Genomic DNA, 19,771 nt, shown 5'->3' on the forward strand with positions numbered 1-19,771 from the left:
GTTGGACTGAGTACCCATGACTTAATATGGTCGGAGGCATTATCAGCAATTCTCTAAGAGAATTATTTACTCCAGGGTGCAACATGTATTAATATACGATTGTATTGCACTGAGGTTTATAATCCTATAGTGGTGTTATAGGTATCTGTAACTTAGTGGTGAGGACAACTGTTTGTCTACACCTAATATATCAAGGACAGGTTCCTGTAGTAGGGCTTGCGCACATATATCCTAATATAGTGCTTTAAAAACACGCTGGTAAACTGATAGTTTGTATGCAGCAGCAATTAACACTATATAAGTTGGTTTTGATAGCGCAACCTACACATCCATGTGTATGTTTGTTTGTTTATTGTTATGCACTTTGCACTTTTTGTTGGTCTGTTTTTAAAAAATATTTAGTAAAAGTTATATTTTATCCCACACGTATTCTTTATATAATCTGGGTCCTGGCTAGCACTCATTGTTGAGACAGCTTTTGCTGCATGACTGGAGGCTGTTGGTGGTTATTATTGGAGAAAAGTGTTTGATGGATTTATCTGCAACTGGTTTTGAGTGTGTCTAATTCCCTTTCTCCTCCTACTTTGGTTTAACTCCATCATCCACTCCCTGGTGTATTACTTTGTTATCTGTGTGAGTATATTAGTTTGTTTGGTATTTTTCATTATCCCTGTTCATATTAACTTGTTAGTCTGGTTGGTGTATTACAGTGCACTACCACTCCCCTCTTCCCTGGATGGGGGAAGGATACAGGCTCAGGGTGGAATCAGGAGCTAAGGCAAGGTACGTGGCCCCAGCATCTTCACCATCAGAAGTAATCCAGGGAACAGGGCGAGCTAGGGTGCCCCCTAGCATTAGGGACAGGGAAGGAGCCCCTGGACCTGGGACACCTGACAGATAAAAAATAAATCTGTGTTATTTACTGCTTTGACACATTTATTTAAAAAAGGTGTCTAAAGAGTGATATTAATGTGATTGTTTTTCACTATTTTTGGCAATGCTATAAGAAAAAAAAAAGCTCTGGCTTTCAATTTACCCATAATATGCAAGAAAATAAAGATGTACTGGTAAATAGAGATGTTTCTCTATGAACTAATACAATATGCCTGTAAAGAAGAAGAATACGTCTTAGAACTTTAGATAGAAAAAAATACAGTTATACATATCAGTATAGCCGGTTGTTCAATGCTAAAGTTTCTGCCTGCCTTTTTAAGGTCCTGAGTCTGCATCCTTAGATAGATCAGGCTTCAAAAAAGTAAATAAACAATTAATTAACTACTCATAAAAGCATTTATTTGGCACAAGTGCTGGGAGGGAAGAGTCTACTAGCCACAGGTGCTGGGAGCCAATGTGTTTTTCCAATGTGTTGGAAAATACAGAACACACTGAGTTAGCACATTTCCTAACACTTTTCTTAACCTTCTTGGTGCGCATGCGCCGCATCTCAGGTTCCTCTGTGTTCATCTCATCGCCCAGTTGGAGTTTGCGTGATGTGTGACCTGGTGCCAGCCGCCTTGCGTGACTGTGCCAAGCGCAGAAGAGAAAACTGCAGGAGATTGGGATCCGGGACAGGCTTGTGCGCATGCGTACAAACAAAACATTCCATTGGCTGCGGTGACCGAAACAACTCTATATTTATACTGGACAGCTGTCACATTGAGGCCACGCCGATTGAGGTGGTGTCATCCACACGAAACGCGCATTGGGATACGTGGCCGCAGTCTTGGCAGGATCCCTTACCAAATAGGTAATTACTTTTTTTACTAACTACAATTGTTTCTATATGTATAGTGTGGCACCCCTAGAGGTATTTGCCACAAATATAGTTACTGACACTGAATACAAATACTAAAATAGCAAGACTGCACTACCTCCTCCGGCCAGAAGGGGGAGCTCCAGAGACTCCCCTTGATCCATTCTGGTCTGAGAGAAGAACTGGCAGTTGGGCAGTTGGGCTAAGGAGCTGAAAGTGAGAGGTCATACAGCTGAATTTCTAACAGCCCTATGACGGTTTCCAGGCCCAAATCACCGGCCTGAGGAGAAGAGGGATAGAGAAAAAGGACATTGTGAGAACCGGGTAGCATTAATCACTACCCAGAACAGGCGCAAAGACGGATACCGGATCCGTGGCTGTATTCATTACATATAATACAGCAACCGGAAAAACGTGAGGTGATATCAGCTTCACTAGGGTCGGTCGCAGCAACAGACACAGAGTTCAGCGGTACTCCCGGAGGGGGTAAGCCGATAAAAGGACTTGGGTTGCCCGTCGAACCAGGACCCGGAGGGGACAGATTGGGCCGGCAGCCTGTTCACATACAGCAGCAGGGCCACACAGGTATTGCGTACAATAAGAGGCGAAGACCCCGGCAGGGTCAAAGTAACTCAGAGTTCCCATACAGACTCCGGTGACAGGACTGGTTGTAAATCCTTTTTTGTTAAAGTAAACTGGTTAAACGTTTCAGTACCTCAGTCTTTCATTTGGACAATAGCCATCTATCCAGGATTGGGATCATCACCGCTGGGAGAACCTGCTGCTGATCAAGTAAGTGCCTGTTCCCTCATGATACCCTTTACACTGTGCATTGCCTGAGGCCACAGCACCGGGTCAAGCCACCCGTGACATCTCCCTCAAGAGACAGATCCCATTGGTCCGGTGCTGGGTACCCCGGTCTCTCGGGCGTCACAATTGGCATCACGAACAGGATAGAGCCAGCCCATATACCGGGTATTGTGTGCCGTGATTGGAGCCCAAAACTTTGAAAACTTGGATGAAAAATCGTGAAAATTGACTTTATTAAAGAAAATTCCATTTCCCATTAAAAACTATTGAAAGTGACTTTTCCCCATTGGTTATAATGGAGTAAAGATGGCCGCCATCCCCTGAGGTAATCACCTCATAACCGTTAGGCGCGAGACTGTTAATTGAGCTACGCCATTACCTGAGCCCCAGTCTAACTGAAAAACTTCAGAATCCGCCATTACAGAGCGCGTGGCGGGCGGGAGCAGCAGGGGGCGTTTCATTGTGGGCGGCACCAAGCTGAGCGCTCTGACGTCAGAGCAAGGGGAAAACCAATCCTGCTGCGCAGCGGAACAAATCTACACTATCCCGACGGAAGCGGAGGACCGGAAGGGTCCGGATTAACTAAGGGGGCACAGTATGTCGCAGCACGGAGACGCCGCAGCACCCGGCGGCGCTAATGCAGCTGAAAGACAGAGTGTCAATAGAGAGTCCGGTAGCGCAGCGGTGCAAGGAGTGGCGCTCATCATGCCGGTGCTGATGCCATATATCCCAGGTGGCCCGTGGCTTCCAATGTATGAAGGTGAGCCTAATACCCTTGACGATTTCAGAGAAAAGATGCTGGCCCATTTTAACATGTTCCCCGTGGGTGAAGTTCAGCGTGTTAGTCTCCTGATGATGCAGTTAAGTGGCCATGCTAAGCGAGAAGTCACAGCATGGGCAGCTGATCTAAAAGGCACTGTTGAACGCATATTTGCTGGATTAAAAGCTACATTTGAAACCACTGCCAGCAGCAAAGCTAAAATACGATTCTTTAATTGCAAACAAAAAGTTAATGAGGGCGTGAGAGACTTTGCCTTAAACCTGCAGGAAGCCCTTAAATCACTTACACTGGCTGAACCCATTTTTAACACCGGAGCGGATAAACTGCTAAGAGATCAATTTATGGAGGGACTCTACACCCCTTCTCACCGGGGGCATGTGAGCATGCTTGTTTTTAAGAACCCTGAATTGACAGTTGCTCAATTAAAGGAGAGCGCTATACGTCTCCAGCTGGCAGAGGCACCTCGGGATCAGGATCCTGCGCAACCCATGGCAGAGGCACCTCAACAACAGGGAGTGCCAGTGACATCAGCTATGTCCGGGGCCATTGCTAAGCCCTTGGGGCCCAGTACTAATGAGGCTCTTCAACAAAAGCTTGACTCTTTAACTGATGTTGTTGCTTCAATGGCTAAAACCATGCAGGAGATGAGAGGACCCAAGATAGAGTTAGCAAACCGTAGAGAGGATGTTCCATGGATGAGACCCCGGAGATACCCAACATGGAGAGGACGACCCCGCGACCGCTACCAACCGGATGGACAGCCCATTTGCCGCCGTTGCCAGCAGCCAGGCCACTTTGCACGAGATTGTGATTTAAACGGGAATCCCCTGTGAATGCGGGCCGCTTAGCAGGAATGAACTTTCAAGGCCCAACACCCTGGCACGACAGGTACATCGGAGGACGACCCATTATCCCTATCGTGCTGGACGGAATTCCCCTCAACGCTTTGCTGGACACAGGTTCCCAGATTTCATCTATACCGTATATCCTTTATAAGAGGTACTGGGCTGATGCAGATATTGATAAAGGGCCCTCTGATGTTGAACTAGATATATGGGCCAGTAATGGTAAGTTGGTACCGAAACTAGGATTCAGGGAGATGACCATAAAGATTGGTAAAGTAGAATTGAAGAAACAGGGTATAATTGTTGTTGATGTTGACCGGCGGAACTGTGAACCAACTGTATTGATAGGAATGAATGTGTTAGAGAACTGCTTTTCCGAAGTTATTTCTGTCTTACAGCAAATTGCTGAAACTGCCCAATCCTGCCAGCAGAGAGTTCTCCAAAGGGAAATAAAAGTATTGATGTTAAGGCAACAGGTAGAAGTTGCAGGTGGAGAAATCGGCAGTGTGAGGGTAAGTGATCCAACATCTATTGTAATCCCACCAAAAACAGAAATGCTGGTATGGTGTAGAGCAGCCATTGGTACTAAGGGACGAGATTATCAAACCTTAATAGAACCAGTGTACACCGACAGCAGGCCCACTATACTCACAGCACGAGGGGTAGTCGAGGTACACCGGGGACGAGTGCCGGTACGACTTTTGAACTGTGGAGAGGAAGAGGTCACTTTGCCAAGGTATGCTACAGTGGCAAAGCTATATACTGTTGACAACAATGCCATCACAACCATTGAGCCCTTAGAACCAACCTGTTCCCTCATGATACCCTTTACACTGTGCATTGCCTGAGGCCACAGCACCGGGTCAAGCCACCCGTGACATCTCCCTCAAGAGACAGATCCCATTGGTCCGGTGCTGGGTACCCCGGTCTCTCGGGCGTCACAATAGCGTGTACCAGAAATGTGTTTGATACATCGCAGCAGACTCCATATCACAGTTTCTCCATTGGATTGCTCTATTGCCATTGCCTGGTATAGAGTAATAATGGAACAATCAAACTTAGGAGGGCTAGCCGATGCTGTTTTCTCTGGTGAAGTTTTTGGATAGAATTACTTGGTGGTTCACATTTTAGTTATACAGTCCTGACCAAGTCTCCAGCCTCTATTTTTCCTTCACCTATGGATCAAAACCTTTTGTACCAATATAAATTTAATATTGTTAATGCATATTTTTGGTAATTTCTTTGTAACAATAAAATCGTTGTAATTTTCTTATATTTTGACGCAGGTTCTCCTTAAAAAACAAACAAAAACAACACAGCTGAGTTGCAGTGCAACTGAAGTATTGCCACAGATCTCCCTTCCTGGGTTCACCGACTAAACATATGGTATGTCTGCTCCTGGTAAATTATTTTGGCTTCAACTTTTAGCAAGAGTCATAAGGAGGGAATACACTTTTATAGTACGCCATTACAGAAGATCAACTTTCCTCTTTACCTCTACAGATCTCATCTCAACATCTGTGCACTTGACCCAATCCCATCTCACCTCATCACAAACCTAACCTTAGTCTTCATCCCAACCCTAACCCATCTTTTCAACCTGTCATTAACAATTGGTGTCTTCCCCTCATGTTTCAAACATGCCTTGATTATACCCATCCTCAAAAGCCTTTTCTTGACCCATCCTCCGTATCTAGCTATCGCCCCATATCACTTCTCCCTTATGCCTCAAAACTACTGGAACAACACGTTCATCTTGAACTGTCCTCCCACCCAGGGCCGGCTCCAGGTTTTCATGGGCCCTGGGCGAAAGAGTCCTGGTGGGCCCCTTTAACACATACCACAATTCATAATGCACGGATATGGCAGAGAAATATAGGTATAGTACAATGCCAAAGATTTCACTTACTTCTTACATAACATGAGTGATATCTATTGTGCATTCTACATTACCTCAGAAACCGGACAGTATAGTCCTCTATACAGAATAATGAGGCCCATATATTGCTCCAAACAGAATAATGAGCCGCATATATTGCCCCATACAGTATAATGGCCCCATATAGTGCTCCATACAGTATAATTGGCACCACATAGTCCTCTATACAGAATAATGAGCCCCATATATTGCTCCAAACAGAATAATGAGCCCAATATTATGCTCCATACAGAATAATGAGCCTTATTTAATGCTCCATACAGTATAATGGGCAACACAGAGTGCTCCATACAGAATGAGCCGCATATATTGCTCCATACGGAATTGACCCCATATAATGCTCCATACAGTATAGTGAGCCACATATAATTCTGGAAAAAACAAAATCCAGCTCACCATACCGACATTCCCAAGAGCTCGGAGCACGGAACCGCTGTGTCAGGGCGTAGACGAACAAGAAAGAGAAGGAGATCCAGCTCAACGAAATAGTGAAAAATCCATAGTTTATTTCACTTAAAATATAGTGAAAGGACAAAACATCAGCATACAAAAAAATATTTTAAAACCAAGGTCAACGCGTTTCCGGTGACTAAGCACCCTTAATCATGATACCTGGTACAAGACATGTCTATACTTTTATACTAGTATCCGGTTATCGCTCCGGTGCTGCAATTGGTGGAATTGTCTAATCAAGCAAAAATAGACACACATGATAATGGAAGCAAGACAAGCTTGATAGAAGCACAAAAACAAATGTTTAAGTTAAACAAAAAAGCAGAGAAAACAGAAATAGCATAAGATACAAAAACTATATACAAAATGAAAAATGAAATAACATTACCATAATCATTGAATAAATCCAAAAATATAATGGTAAAATAATATGTACAGTGTCATATGTTGTGAACCCACATAACAATATAAAGCTTGAGTTGCTAGATATTATTTGTAAACCCTCGGAATACTAATAAAATGCCCTAGTACCTTTATACATAGCGGGTTCACAAACAACTATGAAAACAGCCAAAATAGGTTGGAGCAAGTAGGTAAAAGCACAGCTGCAGACGCCGTGACAATGTAACAGCAGTCGGCAAACAGGGGGAAACAAAAGGGCAGATTGATAACTATTAGCCTCACAAAAGAGTCGATAATTATGCGGGAAATATAAACTACAAATTTAGTAACTAGATGTCAAAAAAGCGACTTCATTGTTTGCAAACCCTCGGAATACTAATAAAATTCCCTGATACCTTTGAAAGTAGCAAGCTCACAGACAACCATGGATGGAAAAACAAATCAATCAATGGCAGAGATCTCCCAAACAGGGAGTTGAAACAGCCGAAATAGGTAGGAGCAAATAGGTAAAAACACAGCTGAAGACGCCGTAACAATGTAACAGCGGCCAGCAAACAGGAGGGAACGGAAGGGAAAATAGATAGCTATTAGCCTCACAAAAAAGTTATTGATTATGCAGAAAGTATAAACTACAAATTTGGTTACTAGATGTTAGAAACTGTTTGCATCGCTGGCTACGGAGGAAACTCCAACAACCAGTAATAAGGATGGACTACTTGACAACTTGTTAACTTCAATGCTCAAAGAAAATCGCCTTTGGTGGGATCTTAGCTCTTTGAAAAATTATAAAGAGAAAAATGTCATCCCAAGAGGGCTGAGAGTGAAGAAAATTCCTAATACTGTGTTTTCTAATACCTTTGTTCAAGAGTGGAATACAATTCTATCTGATTGTTCGTTGAAATTAATTGCCCTGATAGTGCAATATGAGGAAATTTCTCTGATCCAACTGCAACAAGATATTGAAACTATGACCAAGGAGGCAAAGGATAAAATGACATCGGCACAATTTGACGAGTTCATTAACACCAGCAACTCTAAAATTTCCAAAGCAGAAGAAACCATCATGGATATGAAGAAACGCAAGCTGGATCGGGACCTTTATGACTATGCCAATGATCAGGTTTATGAGTGGGGGAGGTGGGATAAAACGAATCAACCGTATAAATCTATTTTAAAACCCCACAGAAACCGCACCTACAGAAATCGCATGCGGAGACAGGTCACCTTCAGTTCGTCTGATCTGGACACTTCAACTGGAGTCACAGAAGACTCAGATTCTGAACCTGCACAGAGTGCAAAAAACTCCTATTTCAAGAAAAGCAAACCCCCATTTATCAACAGAAGAAGGTCTATCGAAGAAAAGGAAGGAAACATCGAAGTAAACAGAAATCCTCCAAGATATCATCTCAGACGTCAACGTTAGGACACTCTAATGTTGTTAACATGTCTTCCTTTTCCCTTACAGATGACCAATTAGAACTCTTATCACATGGTCTTAATTTTGTACCAAGCTGCAATTTTGATCTTTTTTCCACAATTTGTGATGTGAATAGATTTATGAGAAATATTGCTCTCAAATTGCATTTTAAGGATGATACAACAGAGAAAAAATGTAACATCAACCCCCAAAGTAATGATTTCAGGTCTCTCGATTTTTCAGATCAACTGTCACTCATGTGTCTATCAGATTTACAGGATGAAAGTTTAGAGGCTAATGCAGATTCATTTATTCCTAAAAATATAATTAAAGTGCCTAATCCTAATTATTATCCTGTTCAGGCACGTAAACCTGCCATGGACAGATTCCAAAATGTGATAGAGTCTCAGTTGAGGAGCCTTTCTGAAAGTGTGCGGAATAGACGCTTGCACAGTAGTAATCTCAAACCTAGGCTACAGAAGGCATTACAGGAACTACAAAATAATAATGACCTTGTCATAAAAAATTCTGACAAGGGTGGGTCAGTTGTTGTGATGGATAAGGCTAATTACATCACCTGGGTCAATGATATGCTTACAGATCCTACTGTGTATAAGCGCTTGTCCACTAACCCCACTGCACTAATACAGAATAGAATTTTCAATCTTATAGATGAAGGGTTCAGTATGGGTTTTTTCAACAAAAAAGAAAATGACTATCTCAGGGTGGCTAACCCAGTAACTCCAATTCTGTATACCTTGCCTAAGACCCATAAAAACTTGTACCCACCTCCCATGAGGCCGATTGTGTCGGGTATTGGGTCTCTGGGTGAGAGGCTGGGAGAGTGGCTAGATCTGCTCCTCCAGCCTCTCGTCCAGAGAACACCCGGGCACCTTAGGGATAGTGCCGATGTCCTGAATTTCATGGAGGGGTTTATATGGCAGTCTAATTTTTCTTGGATCACTTCAGATGTCACCTCGTTATATACTTCTATACCACATGAAGTGGCTATATTTGCTCTTAAATTTCACATGCAAAAGTACAGTGATTTTTCCGTAGATTTATAGTCTTATGTCATAGAGGTCACTTCTTTTCTCATGACTACAAACTTCTTTTGCTTTAACCAAATATATTTCATGCAAACCGGTGGTGTCTCAATGGGTGCCAAATACTCTCCTTCCATTGCCAATCTGGTTATGAGTTGGTGGGAAGAATCTTACATATATAATGATGAGAATCCATTTAAAGACTGTATACGTTGGTACGGTAGGTACATTGATGACCTGATATTTATCTGGAGTTCTGATGTATCTACCGTACATGATTTAACAAATTATCTCAATCACAATCCATTCAATCTTAAATTTATTTCACGCCAAGACCACACGTGTATAGAGTTTCTAGATTTAAAACTAAAGGGGATACCTAATACCCCAATTGTTACTTCTACTTTCCGGAAAATTACAGCAGGGAATACAATATTGCGTGCTAACAGTCACCATCCCAAACATCTATCAAAAGTATTCCTATAGGGGAGATGGTAAGAGCAAAACGTAATTGTAGCACACTGGAAGATTACTCCCAAGAGATCGACGGCATAAAGGATAGACTTGTGCAGAGAGGCTACAGTGACTGGCATCTAAAAAGAGCAGAAAAAATTGTCGCTCGACGACCTCGTTTCCATAGTAAACAAAATCAAAGTTTATCTCCTCAAAATCCAATCACTGTGGTCTTCCAGTACAGTAATCAATTTAATACAATCAGGAAAATTTTGACTAATAATCTGACTATTCTGAAGGAGGATGCTGATATAGCTCAAATTTTGAGTAATGGCTACAGAATTGTGTCCAGAAGAGCCCCCTCTTTAGGCTCGAGCTTATCTCCGAGTTCTCTTCATGCCCACCCTGCGCAACCCTCTCATTGGCTCAGCACGAAAGGCTTTTTTAAATGTGGTGCGATGGCATGTAAAACTTGCAAATTTTCGGGTAAATGCCATAATTTCACTGATGCCAGTAATCAAAATGTTTATCCCATTAAGACTTTCATGAACTGTAACACCAAAAATGTGGTATACATCATGGAGTGCATGGCATGTCATCTTAAATACGTGGGGAGTACCATACGGTCTTTAAAAACACGTATTCGTGAACATATTTATGATGTTGAAAATATTAGTGCTAATAGGAACACCTCACAAGTTTCACAACATTTTATTAATTATCATCACTCTAACCTTGAGTCACTTAAAATTTATGCGATAGAAAAAATTCATAAACCATTTAGAGGAGGAGACATTGAGGTGACCCTGAGAAACAGGGAATCATGGTGGATCTTTAAACTTGGTACAAGAATTCCACATGGTCTAAATAAAAGGAAAGATCTCATGCTCTTTTATTAGTTTTCTGAGGGTTCACAAACAATGAAGTTACTTTTCTGACATCTAATAATTAAATTTGTAGTTTATATTTCCCGTATAATAAATGACTCTTTTTTGAGGCTAATAGCTATCTACTCGCCCCTTTTTTTTTTTTTTTTTTCCTTGTTTGCAGGCCGCTGTTACATTGTCACGGCGTCTTCAGCTGTGCTTCTACCCATTTTGCTCCAACCTACTTTGGCTGTTTCATCTCTCTGTTTGAGAGATTTCTGCCATAGATTGTTTTGCTTTTTCATCCATAGCTGCTTGTGAGCCCGCTACTTTCAAAGATATTAAGGAATTTTATTAGTATTCTGAGGGTTCACAAATAAGGATGTTGTTTTTCTAACATCTAGTAACCAAATTTGTAGTTTATACTTTCCAAATTTGTAGTTTATATTTCCCGCATAATTATCGACTCTTTTGTGAGGCTAATAGTTATCAATCTGCCCTTTTGTTTCCCCCTGTTTGCCGACTGCTGTTACATTGTCACGGCGTCTGCAGCTGTGCTTTTACCTACTTGCTCCAACCTATTTTGGCTGTTTTCATAGTTGTTTGTGAACCCGCTATGTATAAAGGTACTAGGGCATTTTATTAGTATTCCGAGGGTTTACAAATAATATCTAGCAACTCAAGCTTTATATTGTTATGTGGGTTCACAACATATGACACTGTACATATTATTTTACCATTATATTATTGGATTTATTCAATGATTATGGTAATGTTATTTCATTTTTCATTTTGTATATAGTTTTTGAATCTTATGCTATTTCTGTTTTCTCTGCTTTTTTGTTTAACTTAAACATTTGTTTTTGTGCTTCTATCAAGCTTGTCTTGCTTCCATTATCATGTGTGTCTATTTTTGCTTGATTAGACAATTCCACCAATTGCAGCACCGGAGCGATAACCGGATACTAGTATAAAAGTATAGACATGTCTTGTACCAGGTATCATGATTAAGGGTGCTTAGTCACCGGAAACGCGTTGACCTTTGTTTTAAAATATTTTTTTGTATGCTGATGTTTTGTCCTTTCACTATATTTTAAGTGAAATAAACTATGGATTTTTCACTATTTCGTTGAGCTGGATCTCCTTCTCTTTCACATATAATTCTACATACAGTATATGATGGGCCCCATCTATTGCTCCATGTATAATGGACCTCATATAATGCTCCATACAGTATATGATCAGCCCCATACAGTATACTGAGTCCCATATATTGCCCATAGAGAATGTGACCCATATGATACTCCATACAGAATGGGCCCCATATAATGCTCCAAAAATAATTGGCCCCATAAGATGCTCCATGTATAATGGGCCCCATATAAAATGCTCCATATATAATTAGTCCCATAAGATGCTTCATATTTTATTGGCCCCATATACTGCTCCATATTGAATTGACCCCATAAGATGCTCCATATTAAATTGGCCCCCTATAATGCTCCCTATAGAATTGGCTTCATAAGATGCTCCCTATATTATTGGCCCCATAAGATACTCCATATAGAATTAGCCCCATATAATGCTACATATATGGGCCCCTTCTGATGATCCCCATATATTGCTCCAAATATTAAAAAAAAAATTAAATACTCACCTCTCGTTGCTTGACGCTGCTCTGCTCTGGACTCCTCACCGTCGGCATCTTCCTGCTCTCTGTGCTGCGATTGCAGAGGGCGCGCACTGGTGACGTCATCGCGCCCGCTGACCTGAATGTCAGAGGATGGAAGACACTGCAGCGCTGGAACAGGGAGAGGTAAGAATCGCAAGTGTCCGGGCCTGGAGCAGGCGGGGGATCCACTCGCGGGGGCCGGCACTATAGCACGCCAGTGTCCCCAACTTCGAGTGCCCCCCCTGCTCAGGGCCCCAGCACTTGCCCGGGTGCTAACGCTGGCCCTGCTCCCACCTCTCCTCCTGCTCCCTCTTCGACCGCTTACAATCTGGCTTCCAACCGTATCACTTCACTGAAACTGCCCTGACTAAAGTCACCAATGACCTACTGATTGCCAAATCCAAGTGACACTACTCTGTCTTCCTCCTCCTGAACCTGCCATCTGCCTTCGACACAGTGGACCATTCCCTCTTACTACAGAATCTCTCATCTCTTGGCATCACAGACTTGGCCCTACCTTGGATCTCTTCATACCTAACAGACCAGACATTCAGCATCTCCCACTCACACCATCACCTCTTCCGACAAGTGTACAACCTGCAGCACCCATCATTCCACAATACTACTGCACGACCAGCTCTACCCTCGCCTACTGTATACTCACCCATCACTTTTAGATTGAGAGCCCTCGCGGGCAGGGTCCTCTCTCCTCCTGTATCAGTCAGTGACTTGTATTGTTCAAGATTATTGTACTTGTTTTTTTATTATGTATACCCCCTTTTCACATGCAAAGTGCAATGGAGATACGAAGCTATAATAATAAATAATAATAATATACATTTTATGATGCCTCTCATTAATGATAATTTTTGCTAGAAGGGTCCCACAAAGTTGATCTAATCATAGGTTTCCCCATTGTTGGAATACACAAAACTCAGCAGTAATCTGTGAGGGTACACAGGAGGACTTTATGTGTTCAATTATCCTGCAGCGCCACCATACGGAAAATGAAGAATAACACAACTGTCATTGAAATCATTAGGCTGTCTGTCCATGGAGGAGACGAAGATGACATGTCATGTGATTTTAGATGAGGGGCCGGGGATGGCAAGGGTTGTCTTACTATGAGGGCACATAATGTGGCAATTTGGGACATTATGATGCAATTTGGGACATTATGAGGGACATTATGGTACAATTTGGGACATTATGGTACAATTTGGGACATGGTGCAATCCGGGACATTATGGGTTGTGAAAGGTGGCATAGTATAGCAAGGGGCAGTGGGGTGGTAGGGACTTGGAAAGGTGCAGATTGGGGGAAATATGGAAAGGGGCAGTCTGTCGGAGGTCATTAGGGCAGAGGTTATGTAGTGGATATTATGTGAGGGAGATATTATATAGAGGGGCAGTGTAGGGGGATATTTTGGAGAGGGGCAGTGTGAGGGGGATATTATACAGATGGGCAGAGAGGGGGATATTTTGGAGAACAGCAGTGTATGTGTGTGTGTGTGGGGGGGTATTTGATAGAGGGACAGTGTGGGGGAGTATTTTGGAGGGGGGAAGTGTGAGGGAGATATTATAGAGAGTGGCAGTATGGGGGATATTTTGGAGAAGGGCAGTGTGTGGGGTGGTATTTTGTGCAGGAAGCACAGTGATGGGCAATGATTTATTCAGGGACAGAACATGGGAGATATTTTTATTTATGAAGCAGTATAATGATGCTTTTATTTTTAAGGGCACCATGTTGGGATGTGCTACTGAAAACGGAAAAGAGTCTGGAGAGGAAAACTCTGGGCATAAAAGCTCATAATAGTGTATGTGCTACATGGAGACACAAAGGACAGGAATGACTCCATTCAGAGAAGATGTCACTTATAAGGAACTGGATGTAAAAAATATTTTGTGATACTGACTACATCTCATTAGTGCTGAGGTTCCTGTATGGTGCGCTGTCTGATGATGGTTAGTAATAACTCCCAGCATCTCCTTACCATTGTTAAAGATATATTGGGAATTGTAAATCCATGCAATACAAATATATATGGGACTGACCTAACATTAGAATTGATCACTGTACTAAGTTCTGATGGTGTTTCTTTCCTTGCATTCATGCAATTATGGTTTTTCTGGCACTGTATTCATATACTGACAGTGTTTCTGGTGGTACATTCATGTACTGACGGTGGTGCATTCATGTACTGACGGTGGTTCTGATGCAGCATTCATGCACTGACAATGGTTCTGGCACTGAATTCATGTACTGATGGTAGTTCTGGTGCTGCATTCAAGTGGTGACAGTGGTTCTGATCTTGTACACATGTAGCAATTGTGGTAGCTCAATTCTCCATAGTACACGCCTGCGCAAGGCAAGATTGCCTTGTGCAGGCATGTACTACGGAGGACAGAGAATGAACTTCAATCCAATATTGCAGCCAGCATGCAGCCAGCGGGTAAGGAAAGGGTGAATCAAAAACCCCGCCTCCATGGCTGAAGATTGTTCCCTCCAAATCCAGGTGACAGTGTCCCTTTAATTATTGTATTGTTAACGTTGTTACTTATGACTGTTGTGTTTGAAACTGTTAAACTGTAAAGCGCTGCGGAATATGTTGTCGCTATATAAATAAAGATTATTATTATTATTATACAGGTCCTGGCAGCTGTGCAGGTGGAGATAAAGTGGACCTCCTCCCACCCGCTCTATGAATGTCCACATGAAACCAGCCCATTATGCAACTTTAACTTAACCCTCACAACACGTAATGTGCTGGAGGAACATACTCTGGTTTCATATCACTGACGCCATTAAGCGCAGTGACACATATCTCTATTACCTTACCAGTGACTTTGTCACACAATCCATAAAGTGTTTCATGGCTATGTTAAAACTTAAAAAGTGTCAAAACTTAGAGATCTGAGATCAGGAGGAGGATTTAGCGAGTTTCTGCTAAAAAACCCTCAGTTAAAGTTAGTATGTTCACGCTGATTTCTTGGGGAGTAGAAACTTTCAAATCGCTCTGAAATATTTAAATTTGGTTCCCATGATGTATTAATGCACCGATGGTAGTTCTGGTGATGTAACTACCCCTTTATAAAATAATTGCGGCCCTTGGATTGCTTCATTATGGCAATGTTGTGCACCTCTAGTCTATGGGGTTCTTCTCACATCGAATATTTTCCTTTGACCAAATAATTCACACAAAAGCAAGTTATTGTCTGATATTAATCTGAGTGTCGGATCAAACTTGACAATGCAAGTCTATGGGTCTGTGAAAAACAAAATCAAACAGTAGTCTGATGCCATCTGTGGGCTGTCCATTTTTCATGGACTGTTTGATAGATAGAGAAACCTCCATTATTTAGTTGTTGTTTTTTCATTCGAAAAAAAAACAAAACGTTGAAACTGTGACCAAACTCTGATGGTAAAAACTGACACACCGACCAAACTCTGATGAAACTGATCAAAAATGCTGATTAAACTCAGACCATTTTTGCAAATGAGAAATATTACTTATGTGTGAATGAGCCCTTTGGGCACAAATGTGCCAAATGTATTAAATGATGCGCACAGTTTTAAAAATTGTAGCCTTTTCTTTATAGATCAAGATATGGTTTGTCTTAATAAATGCCTTTTTGCCCATAGATTGCTAATATTTCTACAAAACTCCTTAAGTTTTATACGTAGAAACTGTATTTATGGTTATAAATGGTATAGTCTCTAACTGGGTCGCTGTGACCAGTGGGGTACCGCAGGGGTCGGTATTGGGACCTGTTCTCTTCAACATATTCATTAATGATCTGGTAGAAGGTTTACACAGTAAAATATCGATATTTGCAGATGATACAAAACTATGTAAAGCAGTTAATACAAGAGAAGATAGTATTCTGCTACAGATGGATCTGGATAAGTTGGAAACTTGGGCTGAAAGGTGGCAGATGAGGTTTAACAATGATAAATGTAAGGTTATACACATGGGAAGAAGGAATCAATATCACCATTACACACTGAATGGGAAACCACTGGGTAAATCTGACAGGGAGAAGGACTTGGGGATCCTAGTTAATGATAAACTTACCTGGAGCAGCCAGTGCCAGGCAGCAGCTGTCAAGGCAAACAGGATCATGGGGTGCATTAAAAGAGGTCTGGATACACATGATGAGAGCATTATACTGCCTCTGTACAAATCCCTAGTTAGACCGCACATGGAGTACTGTGTCCAGTTTTGGGCACCGGTGCTCATGAAGGATATAATGGAACTAGAGAGAGTACAAAGGAGGGCAACAAAATTAATAAAGGGGATGAGAGAACTACAATACCCAGATAGATTAGCGAAATTAGGATTATTTAGTCTAGAAAAAAGACGACTGAGGGGCGATCTAATAACCATGTATAAGTATATAAGGGGACAATACAAATATCTCGCTGAGGATCTGTTTATACCAAGGAAGGTGACGGGCACAAGGGGGCATTCTTTGCGTCTGGAGGAGAGAAGGTTTTTCCACCAACATAGAAGAGGATTCTTTACTGTTAGGGCAGTGAGAATCTGGAATTGCTTGCCTGAGGAGGTGGTGATGGCGAACTCAGTAGAGGGGTTCAAGAGAGGCCTGGATGTCTTCCTGGAGCAGAACAATATTGTATCATACAATTATTAGGTTCTGTAGAAGGACGTAGATCTGGGGATTTATTATGATGGAATATAGGCTGAACTGGATGGACAAATGTCTTTTTTCGGCCTTACTAACTATGTTACTATGTTACTATGTTACTATTTGTTTGAATGGATTGTTTTATGAATGGTAGGACTTTAGACTTGTGTGGGATGTGAAGGAAGTTTTGCACAATCGTCTGAACTTCCTGCCTCTCCCACCTTGACAAACTAGGAATTTCCCAGGAGCAGAGAACAGGTGCACACATTGATAGACATAAAATGGGTGAAACTCTTACAAAATGCATCATCTTGTTAGTCAATTTTCAAACGATGTGGGAGATTTTTTATATAATTAGTTAATTTTTTTTTAGGTTAGCATAATTTTCGTGTTTTATGATGTTGCAGTAGCATCATTCATTCTTGGAATTTTTTTGTTAATTTTTTATATACTAGGCTGGAATAAAGCATGTATCACAACTTTCTAATTTCCAAAAATACACAGGAAATAGTAATAAAACATTATCTGCCACCACTCAGATTATGCAGACATCAATTATACTTGCAATCAAGGATTATTTGGCTTCCCTAATAAGTAAAACTGCTACTTATCTACATTCAAATGGTTGCTATAAAACAATATAATACATTGTTTATTATAGCCCAACTGCCCCTCATCATCTCCAGTCTAAACAAAACTGGTAATTAATTTTACACTTAAAGGGAACCTGTCACCAGGTTTGGCCGATAAGAGATACAGTCATCACCTTCCGGGGCTGATATACAGCATTCCATAATGCTGTATATCTGCCATCAACCCGACCTGTAAGAGAAGAAAAATAATTTTGATTAGACTCACCTGTGTGGCGGGGCGGTCTGGTCCGATGGGCGTCGCTGGTCTTGGTCCGGCGCCTCCCATCTTCTTACGATCCCCGTCCTCCTGCTTCCTTTGTGTGATGATGCGTCCCTTTGTCATCCACACAGTCTCCTCGGCACAGTGCTCCTGTGCAGGCGTACTTCTCTGCCTTGTCGAGGGCAGAGCAAAGTACTGCAGTGCGCAAGCGCCAGGGCTCTTTGAACTTTCCTGGCACCTGCACACTGCAGTACTTTGCGCTGCCCTGAACAGGGCAGAGAAGTGCGCCTGCGCAGGAACGCAGTGCCGAGGAGATGCGTCATCCACACAAAGCAAGCAGGAGGGCGGCATTGCAAGAAGAAGGCACCGGACCAAGAAGAGTTATACCCATTGGACCGTACTGCCTGGCAGGTGGGTATAATAAGTTATTTTTGTTCTCTTTCAGGTTGGGGGCTGATATACCGCCACGGGTAGACATACCACATGTGCAGCCTGTGCGGCTGCATCGGGGCCCAGAGGCTTCGGGGGGCCCTGCAGGGCAGCTAATAATGAGGGCAATCTGGCCTGTTTATCCAGCCCCGAGGGCCCCTGGCCAGATTGCCCTCATGTGCTGCGGGCAGGGAGAGATCCCTGCAGCTCCGCTGCCTACAAGAGAAAAAGGCAGCTGAGCTGCAGTGATCCGTCCTGCTTCCAGTCACAGCAGTCAACGGCGCGGCTGGATGACATCATCATTCAGCACCTCGGCCACTGTGCCAGTGAGAGGAAGCTGACAGTGATGCTGCAAGAGAGCGTTTGGAGAGGTGAGTGGTGCTGTGTGTGTGTGTATGTGTACGTGTGTGTGCATGCATAGCACTGCGGTAGAGGTGAGTGGTGCTGTGAGTGGTGGTGGGATGTGTGTGTGTAGCACTGCGGGAGAGCGTGCGGAGAGGTGAGTGGTGCTGTGTGTGTATGTGTGTGTGTACGTGTGTGTGCATGCGTAGCGCTGCGGTAGAGGTGAGTGGTGCTGTGAGTGGTGGTGGTGTGTGTGTGTGTGTAGCACTGTGGGGGGAACATGCAGAGAGGTGAATGGTGCTGTGTGTGTCTGTGTGTGTGTAGGTGGAGGAGAGGGCAATGATGGTAGTGATGTGGGAGAAGGCAATGATGGGGTGGTGGGGGAGAAGGCAATGATGGGGTGGTGGGGGAAAAAGCAATGATGGAGGTGGTGGAAAGGACAATGATGGTGGTGCTGGGGTAGAAAGCAATGATGGAGGTGGTAGAGTGGTCAATGATGGTGTGGTGGGGAAAAGGCAATGAAGATGATGGTGGAAAGGACAATGATGGTTGTGGTGGAAAGGGCAATAATGGGGGTGGTTGGGGAGGAAGAAATGATGTCGATGGTGGAATGGGCAATGATGGGGGGGTGGTGTGGGAGAAAGCAATGATGAAGGTGGTGGAATGGGCAATGATGGTGGTGGTGGAAAGAACAATGATGGTTGTGATGGAATGGGCAATAATGGGGGTGGTGGGGAGGAGGAGGAAATGATGGAGGTGGGTGAGAAGGCAATGATGGGCGTAATGGAGAGGACAATAATGGGATGCAGGAAGACAATGAGGGGTGTCGGCGATTGGGAAGGGAGGAGGGGGATTTATAATGGATTTAGGAACAAGGAGATGGAGGAAGATGTTATTATTGCTTATTATGTTTAACAAAGTCCCTTAGTATATAGTGTACTCACTTATTATACATAGCACAGCCCCTTAGTATATAGTGTACTCACTTATTATGTAAAACACCATCCTTAGTTACATAGTTTCCTCCTTTGTTATGTATAACACTGTCCCTTATTACATACCATC

This window comes from Ranitomeya imitator, chromosome 4 (assembly GCF_032444005.1).
Source record: "Ranitomeya imitator isolate aRanImi1 chromosome 4, aRanImi1.pri, whole genome shotgun sequence".
NCBI classification, from domain to species: domain Eukaryota; kingdom Metazoa; phylum Chordata; class Amphibia; order Anura; family Dendrobatidae; genus Ranitomeya; species Ranitomeya imitator.